The sequence below is a fragment of the Bos grunniens genome, chromosome 1 (assembly GCF_055505025.1).
Source record: "Bos grunniens cultivar Pamir isolate PY7600 chromosome 1, Bosgru_T2T1.0, whole genome shotgun sequence".
NCBI lineage: Eukaryota > Metazoa > Chordata > Mammalia > Artiodactyla > Bovidae > Bos > Bos grunniens.
Window position 1 is genome coordinate 147,310,508 of NC_141165.1, and position 16,983 is coordinate 147,327,490.

Genomic DNA, 16,983 nt, shown 5'->3' on the forward strand with positions numbered 1-16,983 from the left:
GCTAAGGACTGATGTTGAAACTGAAGCTCCAATACTTTGACCACCTGATGTGAAGAGCCAATGCATTGGAAAAGACCCTGATGCTGGGAAGGATTGAAGGCGGGAGGAGAAGGGGATGACAGAAGATGAGATGGTTGGATGGCATCACCGACTCTATGGACATGAGTTTGAGCAAGCTCTGGGAGGTACTGAAGGACAAGGAGGCCTGGCGTGCTGCAGTTCATGAGATTGTGAAGAGTCGGATACGACTAAGCGACTGAACAACAAGATGCTCTGGGTATCTAGATCCAGATGTGGGTGCCCATGGCAGTGGGTGATGCCCAGGGGTAAAGGAAACCTATAGCTGTATTCAGAGCTGCCATTAGTGGCACTCAGAGTACATCCTGGCCTCCACTTGAGGGGAAGATATCATTAGGTAACAGTGCTCCATGGACTTCTTCCTTCTGCCAGAGATGCCCTTTCCTGGGCAAAGGTCCTGGAGGGAAATGAACAATGAGAGATCCAGGACTGAGAGACCATAGAAACAGTGAAGACTGATATGGACTGTGCCCTGAAGACATTAACAGACACTGTAGGGCAGGATTTATTAAAACACTCAGAGTGAAAATGCTTTGTATATGGGCCTCTTATGTGTTAATTCAGTTCAGTTCAGTTCAGTTCAGTCACGCAGTTGTGTCCAACTCTTTGTGACCCCAGTGTTTTAATTATAATTATTATTTTTATAATTAACGTCTGTGTCGATATTTATTGAATGAGAACAATGTATACGAACGATTAGGTAAGAGCTAGAATGAATGCTGAGTAATAAACTTAAAAAATACATTCATAATGGAAAATTTCAAGCATTTTCAAAAAGAGAGAGGAGTAGAATGAACTGCCTGTACCCATCTCTCCAACAATTATACAATTATCAGTCCTCAGCCAGTTTCATCTGACCTATGTCCACTCTCCATCCTTTTATGAATTGTTTTGAAGCAAATCCCAGATATAATAGTTCATCTCTATGAAGTTTGTCTTTAATAGTTTTGATAGATTTTTTTCAAAGACCTATGGCTGATTCTTGTTGATGTTTGACAGAAAACAACAAAAATCTATAAAGCAATTAAAAAATAAATTATTTAAAAAACCTAATTCTAATAAAATTGCTACACCTAAGATTTAATTCCTTAGCATCATAAATGTCCAGTGTGTGTTCAAAATTTACTAATTTCTCCATAATCAGTTTGTTTGAATAAAGATCCTTATGAGACTCACACACTGCAGGAGGCTGACATAGCCCTTAAGTCTTTTAATGAAAGAGACTCCTGGTCTCTTTTTCTTTTTTTCTGACCTCTTTGTTGTTATTTAAAAATCTAGTTTGGTTTTAAAGCAAAGTATTGTCATTTAAATTTATATGCCATTGTTACTGTGATTGGTTTGAGTTAAAAACTGATTAAAGACAATTTAGGTGACATAAACTTTCAAACTGTGGTGCTGCAGAAGACTTTTGAGAGTCCCTTTTATAATAAGGAGTTCAAACCAGTCCATCCTAAAGAAAATCAAACCTGAATATTCGTTGCAAGGACTGATGCTGAAGCTGAAGCTCCAATACTTTGGCCACTGATGGGAAGAGCCAACTCATTGGAAAAGGTCTTGTTGCTGGGAAAGATGAGGTCAGGAAGAGAAGGGGACGACAGAGGATGAGATGGTTGGATGGCATCATTAACTCAATGGACATGGGTTTGAGCAAACTCTGGGAGATACCGATGGACAGGGAGGCCTGATGTGCTGCAGTCGTGAGGTTGCAAAGAGTCAGACACGACTTAGCCACTAAACAACAACAGCAGGAGGAAGTGAAAAAAACAGGGCTCTGTACCCTCTGTAAGTACACTGTTTGATGTTACAGCTGATATCCATGTGGGTGTGGTGCAGTGATTCCTACAGCTGGTCTCTGACTGGCTGCAGCCTGAAAATACAGACTCCTAGAGCTATACTTGGGAATCTGTATTTTACAAGGCTCCCTGGTTTGTAATACTTAGAGCCATTCCTTTGGTAGTAAAATGAACCCTGCTTTGGCGTCAGAAAATCTGGCTTGAAGTCCTCACTCTTCATTAAAGCATCAGATTTTTTTTTAGCTCCCACTGTGTGCCAGACCGTGAACTAGATTCTGAGCTGCTATAACAAGGAAATCAACAGTTATACTTTGCACCCTAATGAGCTTGCACTCCAGAAGAGGCAGGCATGAATCAAAGAATCCTGTTTATCAGTGTTCTTCATCCACTATGCCAGGTGCTAGAAAGAGAACACAGAATGCTATGAGAAGGGTCTGACTTAGTCAGCATGGGGTCAGTGGTTCACTTTTCCCCAAGAAAATGGCCTTCAACTGAGACGGGAGGGCAGGATGTCTGCCACTGGGGCACCCAAGGTCAATATGGTTTAGAACTCCAGGAGAGAGGGCCGAGGTTGGGGAATTAACCCCTCAGCATCTGTTCTCCTGCAAACAGCCAGAGGCTCTGGTTCTCCAGCCATCCTCCTTCCGCATTCAAATGTCTCACAAGTCTCTAAAACATCTTTTATGATTCTGTCAATTACATTGAAGCTCAAACAATCAGGCTGTTAATAGGCCTTTCTTAAAAAGTGTTAGAATTTTGTTTGTGGTTCTTAAGGTTTCTCTCCATTCTGGTGGGACTGGTTAGTTATTTACAAAATGATATGCATAGCGTGGGTTTGATCCCTGGAGAAAGAAATGACCACCCACTCCAGTATTCTTGTCTTGGAAATCCCATGGACAGAGGAGCCTGGTGGGCTACAGTCCATGGGGCTGCAAAGAGTTGGACAAGACTGAACGACTAAACAAACAACAAATGCATAACAGAGAAAAGCATCTGATTTCATATCACGGCTCCTGAAGAACTGTGTAGTGCTGGGGCATTTGTCAAGTGTTTTTACTTGACAGGTTTCTCATTTATTTCTTCTTCACCAGAGCCTGAGAGAGATGGATTATTACCGTATCCATTGTACAGATGCAGAAGCAAAAGCTGAGACAGATGCAGAACCCCACTGTGGTCATAGTGGAAAACAGTGCAGTGGCCACCTGTAAGTCTGTGCAGCTGGAACCATTAATTGCTACCACTGCGTTAGTTCTGAGCTCCAGATATATGCTTATGTATCGAAAATACACAATTCAGACCCACCAACTTCCCAAAGCCTGTCTCAATCCTAAAAGTGAGTTTCTATAGAAGACTCCCTATGTTTCTTCTTCCACTCTCCAAAGCCAACAAGATCTCCTCAGAAACCTGCAGCTCTCAGCCCAAGGCAAAGCAAAATGAATTGTCCTAAAGGTGCAAATGATAGAAAGTTTAGGTGTTATTAAGAATTCTACACATTTGAGCTGGAATTTTGCTTTACCCCTGGATGGATCTTTTTTTCAATATGAGTAATATTTCTACTCTTCTCCCTAGAGATTGCTGCTGAAATTGGACCATGTGGGGAGCCCTATAATAAGAAAGGCTTTTTTCTATACATTAGGGACTGTAGGTGACAACGTAGCATTGTTTATTTTAAAGGTTGCAAGACTGCTTACTTCCCTCTTGATATGTTTCTTCCTATCTTACTGTATCTTACTAATTTTATAGTGCATGCTGTTTCTAAGAGTCATTCCTTGGAATTTGAAAGACCTTGTGTAATAAAAAATTCCTGTTAAAATAGCATGCCGCCTTAAAAAATTAACCCTTTAGCATCCATTAAGGCTTAAGTGTTAAATCATAACCATGAAGTGTGATGGCTAAATGCCTAAATGATTTATTACGAAGAAGCCAAAGGTTTCTAGATATGAAGGAATCCAGGGACAGAGCCAAAGTTTGAATGATTCTAATGGTGCAAAAATATCAATAAATTTTTGGATATCCCTCTCTTTCTCTTTATCTATCCTACTGCTAGTATTTGTTGATATATGTAAGTGTTAATCATGTCAGATACTATAAAGTCATCAAGGATAGTCTAAAATATAGTAACTCTCTTCTGCCTTTTTAGAGCTTTTGTGGAAAAACTGATTTTCTCAGTTTTTCCCTGAGAATTTTGCTTGGCTGTTGTGTCTGTTCTAATGCTGCAGTTGTTGGTCTCAAGTTGGAAGAATGCCATGGGACCTCATCTTAATCAAATAATATTTTCTTATATGATCCTTATCTTTGATTTTTGGTTATATGTTTTATTCTATTACTATTTTATATTAATAATATATAATATAACAATAATATATATATAGTGGTTCCTAAGGCTTCTCTCTATTCTGGTGGGACTGGTTAGTCATTTACAAAATGATATGCATAGCTGGGGTTTGATCCCTGATTCAGGAAGATCCCCTGGAGAAAGAAATGGCCACCCACTCCAGTATTGTTGCCTGGGAAATCCCATGGACAGAGGAGCCTGGTGGTCTACTGTCCATTGGGCTGCCAAGAGCTGGACATGACTGAGTATATATGTATATAATATATGTAATAATATATAACATTAATAATATATTAAAATCTATAATATTAATTATATATATTTTATTATTGATATAATAAATTATCCTGAATTTTGCCTCAAAATTTAAAACATATTGAGGGTCTAGGTTTTGCCATGTTAAATTCCAAACCCTGTTAGTTGAGTTAAGACTTTTTGTGACCTTGTTGAATTGTCAACAAAGGTTGGTGGATTTCTGATAAATTGGGTGCATTCTTATTCTCTCTAACAAAAAGTGGAGGAAGGGATATCGTTCGTTGCCCACATCGAATGGCACCATCATCCTAACTTTATTAAATTTGTTTTGCAGTGTGTGAGACCCAAGACAAAATCTGCTTCTCTTAGCTCTAGTTTAGCTTCCAAATAAAATACTAGTCTGTTAGTTCATTTCACTATATAGCATCAAATTTCTATCACTGTGCTGATGCTAGTCTGGATCCTGACCAGGCGGGAAATGGACAAAGTACTTTCTGATGGAGAAAACAGAGACTTTCAGAGCAGGGGAAGGAGGGTTAGGCTGCTTCGGTTGGGTATCTCACTTGATCCTCAGGAGCCAAGAAGCTTCAGTTTCCCATGCGTGGTTTGGATCTCGAAGCTACAAGTGAAGAAGGCATAGGAAGTGGGAGACAAAGCACAGGTTATTTCAGTTCACAGCTTCATTTTGAGAATAGCCCAGAGCAAATAAAAGGAAGCAAATTCTTACCAGAACCTTCAACACTCCTGTTGTAAAGGCCTGTCTCATGCAAGCATGTACTTGGGATTTATCATAGGAAAACTTGGCTCCATTTAAGCAATGCTCCAGCCATTTGAGAATCCAGGAAAACTTCAAACACCCTGGACCCAGCTGGAAAGCCTGTGATGGCCGCTCTGTGAGTACACGCATGATGAGCCCGAGGGCTCATCCCAAACTGGAGCAGATGATCCTGTAGTCCAGAGATTCTTTTTTCTTTTATAATTTTATTTATTTATTTTTGGCTCTGCTGGGTCCTCGTTGCTGTATGGGCTTTTCTGTAGTTTTGGCGAGTAGAGACTACTCTCTAGTTGAGATTCATGGGCTTCTTATTGTGGTGGCTTTTCTTGTTGCAGAGCATGGGTCTCTATGGCCTGCAGGCTTCAGTGGTTGCAGCACGTGGGCTCAGTAGATGCAGTTCCCAGGCTCTAGAAGACAGGCTCAATAGTTGTGGCGCATGGGTGCTCCAGGCATGTGGGATCTTCCCAATTCAGGGATCAAACCTGTATCTCCTGGGCTGGCAGGCAGATTCTTTACCACTGAGCCACAAGGAAGCCCCTAGTCCAGTGGTTCTTAATCAGTAGCATTAGACCACCTGTGTCAGAAATTGATGTATATTAAAATGCAGATTCCTTGGCACCACCTTGGGCCAACTGGAACAAAATTTCCACAAAGTGAAGTCTGACAATTTGCATGTCCACAAACAGGCTAGAAGCTTCTTATGCATACTTAGGGCAGATATCCCTGGGGATATGTCAAACCCATATCACTTGGGAGTGAAGGCAGAACTTTGAGCCTGCAGCTCACATGGGCTGGGATATTTTTGATAAAGCTTCTGTTACAGATAAAACAGTAACAGTAGTCACATCAGTAGCAAAAGGCTTCATAAAACATTCCAGTCTCCATGGGTGGCATAATTTCTTGTTGTTTTCAAATCCTGACATGTTCTAGAGAAATTTCATTTTTTCATCAAGTTCTCTCAGCTAAATCAATGTGCTGAGGCCCTGAATATACTTCTGGTTTTTGCATTGGAATGCAGTCTCATAGAATAAAATCTTATAGAGCTGTTTGGATAACATAGTAGGATGAATGGATTTGTGTCCATGCACTTACATAACTTCACATTTTTCATATTTGTATGTTGTATTATTTAACAGATATGGGCTAGGTACTGTCCTGGTGCTTTTTAAAAAAGTTTTTTTTAACTGTTTTTTTGTATTGGGGTATAGCCACCAGGGCAAGCTTCCCTGGTAGCTCAGTTGGTAAAGTGTCTGCTTGCAATGAGAAGATCCCCTGGGGAAGGAAATGGCAACCCACTCTAGTATTTTTGCCTGGAGAATTCCATGGACAGAGGAGCCTGGTTGCGCTACAACCCATGGGGTCACAAAGAATCAGACATGACTGAGTGACTAACACATAGCCGATTAACAACGTTGTGGTAGTTTCAGGTGAACAGTGAAGGGACTCAGCCATGCACACACATGTATCCATTCTCTCCAAAACTCTCTTCCCATCCAGGTTGCCATATAACACTGAGCAGAGTTCCATGTTCTATACAGTAGGTCCTTGTTGGTTATCCATTTTAAATGTAGCAGTGTGTGTACAGGCAACCATAAGTTTGTTCTCTAAGTCTGTGAGTCTCTGTTTTGTTAGTAATTTCATTTGTATCATTTCTTTTTTGATTCCACATATAAGGGATGTCATATGATATTAATTATAATTTAATCTGATATTTCATTATAACTATAGTATTAAATTATAGTCATTTAATGTTGTTGTTCGATCACTAAGTCATATCCACCTCTTTGTGACTCATGGACAGCAGCATGCCAGGCTTCCCTGTGCTTCACTATCTCCCAGAGTTTGCTCAAACTCATGTCCGTTGAGTCGGTGATAACATCCAACCATCTCATCCTCTGTCGTCCCCTTCTCCTCCTGCCCTCAATCTTTCCCAGCATCAGGGTCTTTTCCAATGAGTGGGCTCTTCGCATCAGGTGGCCAAAGTATTGGAGTGTCAACTTCAGCATCAGTCCTACCAATGACTATTCAGGGTTGATTTCCTTTAGGATTGACTGGTTTGATCTCCTTGCTTTTACAATTTTAATAGTATTTACTTTTGATAGAAGAGTAGGATTGAAGTAGCAAGAGCGATCTGACATGAAAGACGTTTCACCTGCCTTCTTTGGGGTGGCACTTGGCACACAGACAGGCGTTGGTCCTGGCTTTCCCGCTTGCTGGTTGTGTAACCTTCGGCAGGCTATTTAACATCTCTAAATCTCTGCTTTCTCAACTATGAAGAGAGGACAATAATATGTTATTTCTATAGTATAGAAAATTACCTTAATAACTGTGTCTGGAACATACCCAATGCTCAAGAAATATGCCTCCCCTCATTGCACTACAGGAAGGAGTCAGGTGGCACGCTGTAGCTTCTGTGCGCTCAGTGATGGTCTCTTATTGAGGAATATTTCATCTTTTTTTTATTCTTAAACTTTTCCTGTATCCATAATGCCGCTGTTCCCTTCTGCAGGAACAATGAAACACGGTACCAGCCTTGCTGCGTTATTAATTTTGCCCTGAGGGTGCTGACAGTGACATCTTCCACAGTAGCCTTCACTGCGTCGTCTTAAAAATGTCTCATAAAGGTCGTCCACTGAGTGTGAGCATTATTCTCCATCTTCCCACTGCTTCAGTGCGGCAGTCATCAGTAATATGTACATTTGCAGTTTGGCTCAGGTTTCCTTCTCTGCTTTGCTCAGAAGGTACCACTGACCTTTCTAATTAGCTGGGTTGCAGATGACCGAGCTTGTACACAGGAGAGCCAGTGAGAAAATAAATCTTCCCTTTTTCTGTCTAGTCAGTCATCAAGAGTCAGGAAAAATTCCACTCAAAGTCCATAAATCTATCTTCCTTCCTGAAGGGATATGAGAGAATAGTTCTCCTGTCTTTATGCATGATAGCATTCCTGAATGCACAGGGAGGGTTTTTGATGTCAAATTTTTGTGCCATATTCACAGGTGGTAAGAGTTAGCATCCTGCAGGTAGGAGTCAAAATCGATTTGGATGGGTAAAGGACAGTGGTATGTTTTGGGCTTGTAGATCACCTGAGCTCCTCAAATGGGCTATAAGTAAGGGTATTTCTCAAGATGAAAAATCCACACTGAGCAGGAGGATCTACCTGGGCTCAGGAATAAGGTCTGGAATCTATCTAAAGCATCAGGAGAGAGGGAGGAATTGAGGTCATGGACTCCATCATCCTATTGCAGATAGAATGGACGTTTCAGCCTGTCCAAAAGCACAGAAAAGGAAGCTGAGCTGCCACCTCACTCCAGCACTCTTGCCTGGGAAATCCCATGGACAGAGGAGCCTGGTAGGCTACAGTCCATGGGGTCGCTAAGAGTCAGACACAACTGAGCGACTTCACTTTCACTTTTCACTTTCATGCATTGGAGAAGGAAATGGCAACCCACTCCAGTGTTCTTGCCTGGAGAATCCCAGGGACGGGGGAGCCTGGTGGGCTTCTGTCTTTGGGGTCACACAGAGTTGGACACGACTGATGTGACTTAGCAGCAGCAGCAAGCAGTTACACCAGCTGTTACAGAGGAAGTACAGACGTTATTATAGGAAGCACCACAGGCCAGGATATACGAGGGCAATCCTAGGCTTCTGGACCACAGGGCTCTCTAGATGAGAGAAAGAGGGGTTGGCAAAGATCGGGAAAGGCTTTTCTTACCTAAGAAACCACGTCACAGACCTCTCCAGAGGGCCAGAGCATTTGCACAACTGAGATGCTGCAACCCAGAGCCAAGGGGCTGCTCTCTGGGGGCCAGAGCTGGTGAAAAGCCTGAAAACTCAAACCCGAAAATTCTGCCCATCATCCCAACAGGCCAGCGTGAAATGGCTGCAGGTTCCACTGGTGAGGTGAGGCAGTCAGCCTGCGAATTGCTTCTTAGGTCCTAGGTGAGTAATTCAGAGTAAACACAGAGAAAAGTGAAAGTGGCTCAGTAGTGTCCGACTCTTTGTGACCCCATGGACTATAGCCCACCAGGCTCCTCTGTCCATGGGAGTCTCCAGGCAAGAATACTGGAGTGGTATTCTCTTCTCCAGGGGATCTTTCCAACCTGAGGATCAAACCCAGGTCTCCTGCATTGCAGGCAGATTCTTTACTTTCTGAGCCACTAGGAAGCCCTAACATTGAGAGACTTGATAGCAACTTGACATTGCTATGATATCTAAGTGTGGAATCGGCAGGCGCATATTGTGTCTGGACTTTTAAGATCGTATTTCTGTTGTGTTTGATTTTTAAATATAAATTGGAAGAAAGATTGGCCCTTCCTCCAGATTGTCTTTGTGCCCACCTATTTTTATGCCCACTGTTGTCTTTTTCTTCCGGCTGTCCCACTACCCTTATATCCATCCTCCATGGCTCATCCTCACATAGACAAGCTCACGACTTTAGGTTTCAGGTTCTTCTCCCCTCAAGGCACCTCTCTGATTCTGCACCCAGGTCTCAGATGTATGTATATGGGCAAATTTCCCACACCACCAAACAAGTCTCTGACACCAGCTGGGTATCTTGCAATTCAACTCAATTCTGACACTGTCTTTGTGGGGACAGCATCAGATCCCACCCGTGAAGGCTCAGTCCTATAACACTGCTCCCTCCCCCAACTTCAGATGTCAACCGCAAGTCCAGTTTATCACTTGTGCTTCTGACTGATCAGCTAAAGTGACCTCCCTAGTTCTAGTGATCTCCTCAAGTTTCACTAATTTACTACTGCAGCTCAACGAACTCAGGGAAGCATTTTACTTACTAAGTTACCTGTTTATTCTAAAAGGATATAACTCAAGAAGAGCCAGTGGAAGAGATGCACAAGGCGAGAAAAGGGGAAAGGTGAGAAGCTTCCATGCTCTCATGAGGACCACTCTCCCCAAATCCTTATGTATTCACCAACCCAGAAGCTCTCCCAATCCTGTCCTTTTGGGTTTTTATGGAGGCTTCATTACTTAAGCATGATTGATTACATCATTGGCCACTGATGATTGAATTCAGTCTCCAGCCCCTCTCACCTCCTTGGAGGTTGAGGGTCCGTGAGACTGTAAGTTTCAACACTCTAATCCCAAGCTTGGTTTCCCTGGCCAACAGACCCCATTCTCGATATTTTGAAAAAGTCACCCCATTAATCTAACAAATCACCTTTAGGAAATTCCAAGAGATTTTAGGAGCGCTGTGCCAGAAGTGGGGACTAAGACCAAAAATACATTTATTATGAATAACAGGGTCATATCATTTACATGAATGCTGAGTGCTGACTTGACAGCAATAACATTTCTTTTGAAATTTTCAAGAATATGATCCTCAATGAAGCAATGAAACTAGTTAAAAAGTTCATACCACTGTCAGAAAAAAATGCGGCATTTTCCCATATTAGTAGTAGCATCAGGGCTTAAAAACCCAAGGAGGAACTGGTTGGCTTAAAGATGTTAGGAGATGATCTTTAATGGAGAAAACGATTTTGCAGACAGATTACTATTTAATCATTCAGATGGTTCTTTTGAGTTACTTTAAGATCTGTGAGGTTGATGCAGGCTATAAATTCAATAGCTTGTCACTGTAAGCTGTACAGTTTTACAGAATATTGTATTAATTTTTTTCGAAGGCAGATGCAATCGGAGTGTAATATCTTAGCCACATCCTGCAAAACAATCCAAATGTACATTTTTCAAACAGAATTGTTAATTGCGGTTGAGGTGGCAGCCCTATAACTGAAGTGGACTGATTTCTGTATAACTGATTTCTTTGTGGCATTTAACCTGGCCAGACTTGGGTCCTGCAGCCCTAATGGATCCAGTTTCTACCTTTGCTCAGGTCCCATCATGTCCCAGGAAGTGATGTTGAGAAGAGTAAGGAATTTGATCCACCTAAGCTGGGTTGCCATGTATACTGAGCTAACAGTGGATTGACACATCCAGGGAAACTCTCCTCTCTCCAGAAAGCATTTCCCATCATGTCTCAAACTTTTCTCCAGTCTCCTGAGGGTGTGTTCCATCATTAGTTCGTATCCGACTCTTTGTGACCCCAAGGACTGTTGCCCACCTGGCTCCTCTGTCCATGGGATTTTCCAAGCAAGAATACCAGAGTAGGTCACATTTCCTACTCCAGGGGATCTTCCCGACCCAGGGATCGAATCTGTGTCTCTTGCATCTCCTGCATTGGAGGCAGATTCTTTACCACTGAACCACCTGGGAAACCCCTCTGTTCCCCTAGTGAAGATGAAGTCTTCCCTCCTCTGTGATAGTTGAGGACAGTCATATTGCTGCCAAAAGACAGCTTTTCACACTCTCATCTTCCTTGAGAGAATGTAAAACTAATTGGTGTGCAGCAGGAGAGGATGAAATTTGGCAGAATTGGCAGGTGTGAACATTCTTTCTTCACATCGTGCAGAGTCATCTGGGGGAGAACGAGGGAGGTGTCCTGATAGGAGCTGTTTCCCATTGCACAGCGCCGGCCACCGCATGACTCTGCACTAGCAGAGAAGATGCATGCTGCCACGAAAAGAACTGACAGATACGATTGGGTTCCGGGAACTGAGCCGCATGACACACACTGGAAATGAACTCATTAGCTGCGATCTTGTAAAGATTCTGGCATTTTGCGATAAAGTGGTTTGATAACCAGTCTGTTGCGTCGGGAGGTTTTGGAATAGCTTTAAAAGGCACTGTAGATCAGTAGGAAAATGAAATGCTTTACATCTGATGAAAGATTTTCACTCAGAGGAGAGGATATTCAACCATTTAAAGTCTATGTGTGTGCACATGCATACATACGTATGTGTGTGTTGGTGTGTGGTGTACAGCAAGAGAAAATCCACTTAGGAGAACTTGTAAAGAACCTCCGAGAAGGGACTTCCCTGGTGGTCCAGTGGTTAAGAATCTGCTTGCCAAGGCAGGGGACTTGCGTTGGCTCCCTGGTCCGGGAAGACTGCACATCCCTTGGGGCAATAAAGGCCGTGAGCCACAGCTATTGAAGCCCATGTGCCTAGAGCCCGTGCTCTGCAACAAGAGAAGCCACAGCCCTAAAAAGCCTGCACGCTGCAACTGGAGAGTAGCCTCCACTTTGCACAATAGAGAAAGCCAGCGCACAGCAACGAAGACTCAGTGCAGCCCAAAATAAAAAGAAAGAAATGATTTTTTTCCCCCCAAAAACAGAAGAAAGAACCTACTAAAATTGTCTGACCAAGGCATAGCCCTTAATTTTGGAACTACTGGATGTGAAAAATGAAAGGAAGTGAACATCAGTGAGTGTAAAAGATGAGAGCCAGAAAATATCAATGTGAGTTATGATATCAATTGAACAATGAATTGCCAATGACACAGAGGTGCTTTATGAGTCTTGGCAGGCAATTAGGTAAGCGTAGTTTCTCCTGGCGTAGCAATTTGAAGTGGTTATTAACTATGTACACTGAAATTCGATGGGCTAAAAAAAAGTTAAAAAATAATTTTCACATTGAATTGTTCCCTCCACTATGCTTTTTAACAACAACAAAATAAAAACCAGACTCACGATGAGCTGAAGTAAGAAATTTTTTTCCCAAACAAAGATGACTAAACTGAAAGTATAAAACCTTCTATTTTTAGCGGGTCCTGATGTTCTTTACTGCATGCATTCCTAGTTTCCAGATAATATGTTCTCCAGTTGGCTGGTTATTGTGCAGGAAGTCACATTTCACTATGTCAGCAAACAATGGCATGAACTGAAAGAGTGAAACAAAATCAACTTGGGAAAAAACTAACATAAAAACACTGACGTCTAGAAGTAGTTTAATCCCTTAGAACATAAAAGACTATAAAAGCAGAGTTAAGATAAAAGACTGTACTATAGGTTTTTCTTGGCTATATGAGTGTAAATTCTTATTTGTAGTTTTATCTACATGGTTGTGAAAAATGACCAATTGGTAATTGAATGGGTAAAAAGAAGATATAGCTGTGTGTGCACATATATATATATATACACACATACAGTCCAATATGTATATATACAGTAATATATATATATTTTTACTGTTGTTGTTTAGTCAATCAGTAGTATCTGACCAACTCTTTTGTGACCTCATGGACTGTAGCCCACCAGGCTCCTCTGTCCATGGGATTTTCCAGGTAAGAATACCAAAGTAGGTTGCCATTTCCCCCTCCAGTGGATCTTCCCAACCCAGGGATCAAACCTGCGTCTCCTGCACTGGCAGGCGGATTCTTTACCACTGAACCACCAATGAAGCCACTATCTGTGTGTTGAAGTATTTAAAACAATTAAGTTACATGAAGACAGTTAATTTCCAGGTGAAGGAAACATAGATGAGATGGAAGATGATGAAAAGCTAGTGTTTTCCTGACTTCCGTTTGTGGTTCTTTTCACTCTTCTTTGCTGAATCACACTTATCGTACGATTACATTTGCAGTTAATTGAAAAATAAAATTAAATGTCTAGTTTTAGAAAGTGGAGCCCAAAGGGAAGCACTCTTCTCACAATCAACAGGAAAAGTGGACTCTTTGTCAAGGCAGTGTGGTAACATTTGTGTCATCACCAGCAGTCTCTCACTATCAGCATGCAGTTTTACCAATGGATATAAGTCTGCTTCCTGCTGTCTATGTCAATCAAAAATAGCATCCTGGCATTTCATTTCACGTTTCACAGACGGGAGATTTTTGGCAACCTGAGGACATGTGACTTGAAAACAGGAGCAGTATTGAGAACTGTATTCTCTTCCAGTCTTCATAGCTAAAGGGAGTTAGAGTTGAACAATTCCCAGCACAGCACAGAGAGCTAAAAGATATTAAATTCACAGGATATGGTTTTGCCATCGAAAACTGACTTGGGAGGTTTTTTCAAGTGAGGAGGAAAGGCAGCCAGTCTAGGGGTTTGGTGTCAGCAGAAATCTGCTGTCTTCTCTGCAGAGATTGTTCTAAGTAAAATAGTCAGTTACAATCTCTGGATCTCAGTTTCTGCATCTATTAAACAAAGCTTATGAAGAGAGAAACTCTAAGATTCCTTTCAATGAAGAAATTTGATCCTCGTATGACACTATCCCTAATTATACAGATGTATAATCTAATCCCATGGAATCTATACATTCATTTTCCAAGTAAGATATTTACTAGGCCTTTGGTTGGCTGTGTGTGTTTTTACAGAAATGTGACTTTGTCATTTCTTGGTCTGTGTGACATTTGACCTATACTGCTGCGTTTTGAATCAGAGCTTTGGCTGAGCAGAAACGGCCAGGTGTAATCCTTTTGACCCAGTGTGTGTGTGCTCAGTCGCTCAAGTCATGTCTGACTTCGACCCCATGGTCTGTATGTAGCCTGCCAGGCTCCTCTGTCCATGGGATTCTCCAGGCAAGAAGACTGGAGAGGGTTGCCTTTCCCTTCTCCAGAGAATCTTCCCGACCCAGGGATTGAACTTGTGTCTCTTGTGTCTCCTGCATTGGCAGGCAGATTCTTTACCACTGCGCCACCTGGGAAGCCCAGAGAGTCTCATATCAATAATTCCCTACAGGGACATTCAAGGGACCTTGAATGATTTGTTTGTGTTGGTAAGTTTCTCCACATGGCGTTCCTGGGAGCAGTGAAGGAAATGAACATTTTGGCAGCTTCGGTTTCCTATTGCCAGCTGTTGCTCAGTATTACTGCAGTTGTAAGTGTCGGGAACTCAGAAATTACAAAGGGCGTCTCCACTTCCTATTGCTGGTCATACTTATATGATCAGTAATCTACAGTGGGCACTTAGGATGGACTAGAACTTCGAAGGCAGAGAGTACTAGTTTCAAATCCCAGTTGCAACAGCTGGCTGTGTAACCTTGCGGAACTTGACCTCTTTCCTTTGTAAAGGGGTGTGATGGATGACATGAGGTCATATTTGTGAAACACCTCGTAGGGAGCTGAAGAATTCAAGGAGTGTTCTCTGTGTACTGCCCTTCCATGCTGTGCTTACTCTGCTGCAGATAAAATCAATTCCACCTGTTGGACTGTCAGCAGCTTCAGAACTGGCCTTCTCTTCTGGCTTGAGGCATGCCACCTGCAGTATTTTCCAGCAGAAAATAATGTACTTAAAAAAAAAAAAAAACACTTGTCCATGTAGACTCTGAGTGAATTTTTAATAAAAACAAAAACAAAACCACCAGAACAAAGAACATGGACAAGCCATTTACAATGTAATAAACAAAAATGGCTAACATGTAAGGAAAAAATGTTTCAACTCTTCCATCATAGAGAAATCTACAATAAAAAAATCCAACAGATTTCTTAAGATATATTTCACATAGCATACAATTCACCTATTTATAATATATATTTCAGTGGTTTTTCATATATTCACAGAGTCACAACCTTCACCACAATTAATTTCAGAACATTTTCACAGACCCCCTCCCATTAAAAAAAAAAACAACCCTTAACCCATTAGTAGTCCCTCCTCTTTTCATCCCACCTTATCTCCAACCTCCAGCCCTAGACAACCACTAATCTACTCTGTGTTTCTGTAGATTTGCCAATTCCAGATATTTTATATAGATTGAAACCATACAATAAATATGTTGTCTTTTGTGACCAGCCTATTTCATTTTGCAAAATGTTTTCTTTTTTTTTTTCATTTTATTTTATTTTAACTTTACAATATTGTATTGGTTTTGCCATATATCAAAATGAATACATGTGTTCCCCATCCTGAACCCTCCTCCCTCCTCCCTCCCTATACCATCCCTCTGGGTCATCCCAGTGCACCAGCCCCAAGCATCCAGTATCGTGCATCGAACCTGGACTGGTGACTCATTTCATATATGATATTATACATGTTTCAATGCCATTCTCCCAAATAATCCTACCCTCTCCCTCTCCCGCAGCGTCCAAAAGACTGTTCTATACATCAGTGTCTCTTTTGCTGTCTCGTATACAGGGTTATTGTTACCATCTTTCTAAATTCCATATATATGCGTTAGTACACTGTATTGGTGTTTTTCTTTCTGGCTTACTTCACTCTGTATAATAGGCTCTAGTTTCATCCACCTCATTAGAACTGATTCAGATGTATTCGTTTTAATGGCTGAGTAATACTCCATTGTGTATATGTACCATAGCTTTCTTATCCATTCATCTGCTGATGGACATCTGGGTTGCTTCCATGTCCTGGCTATTGTAAACAGTGCTGCAATGAACATTGAGATACACAAAAATATGGAACGCTTCACAGATTTGCGTGTCATCCTTGCACAGGGGCCATGCTAATCTTCTCTGTATCATTCCAGTTTTAGTATATGTGCTGCCGAAGTGAGCACTGCAAAATGTTTTCAAGGTTTATCCATATTACAGCATGTATCATATTGAATCCTTTTTAAAATTTAAAACTTAAACATGTTTTCATTGTGGTAAAACATATATAACATAAATTTGCCATTTTAACCATTTTAAATGTATAATTCAGTGGAATTAATTATACTCACAATGCCATGCAATAGTCATAAGTATCTATTTCCAAAATTCTTCTTTACCACAAATAGAAATGTACCTATCAAGCAGTAATTCACTCATTTGCTGATAACCTCTAATCTGTTTTCTGTCTCTATGAATTTGTCTGTTATAAATATTACATATGATTAGAGTCATGCCATAGCTGTCATTGTGTGCCTGGCTAATTTCACTTAGCATGATGTTTCCAGGGTTCTTCCATGGTGCAGCCTCTATTAGAACTTCTTTTCATTTTATGGATGAATAATACTCAA

General features: G+C 41.3%; 1 non-coding gene across 1 annotated transcript; it reads right to left on the reverse strand.

Moving 5' to 3' along the window:
• Positions 1 to 16,432: 16,432 nt before the first annotated feature.
• LOC147380275 (U6 spliceosomal RNA) lies at positions 16,433 to 16,539 on the reverse strand. The gene has a single exon (XR_015135447.1). It is a non-coding gene; the product is annotated as a U6 spliceosomal RNA (small nuclear RNA).
• Positions 16,540 to 16,983: the final 444 nt, after the last annotated feature.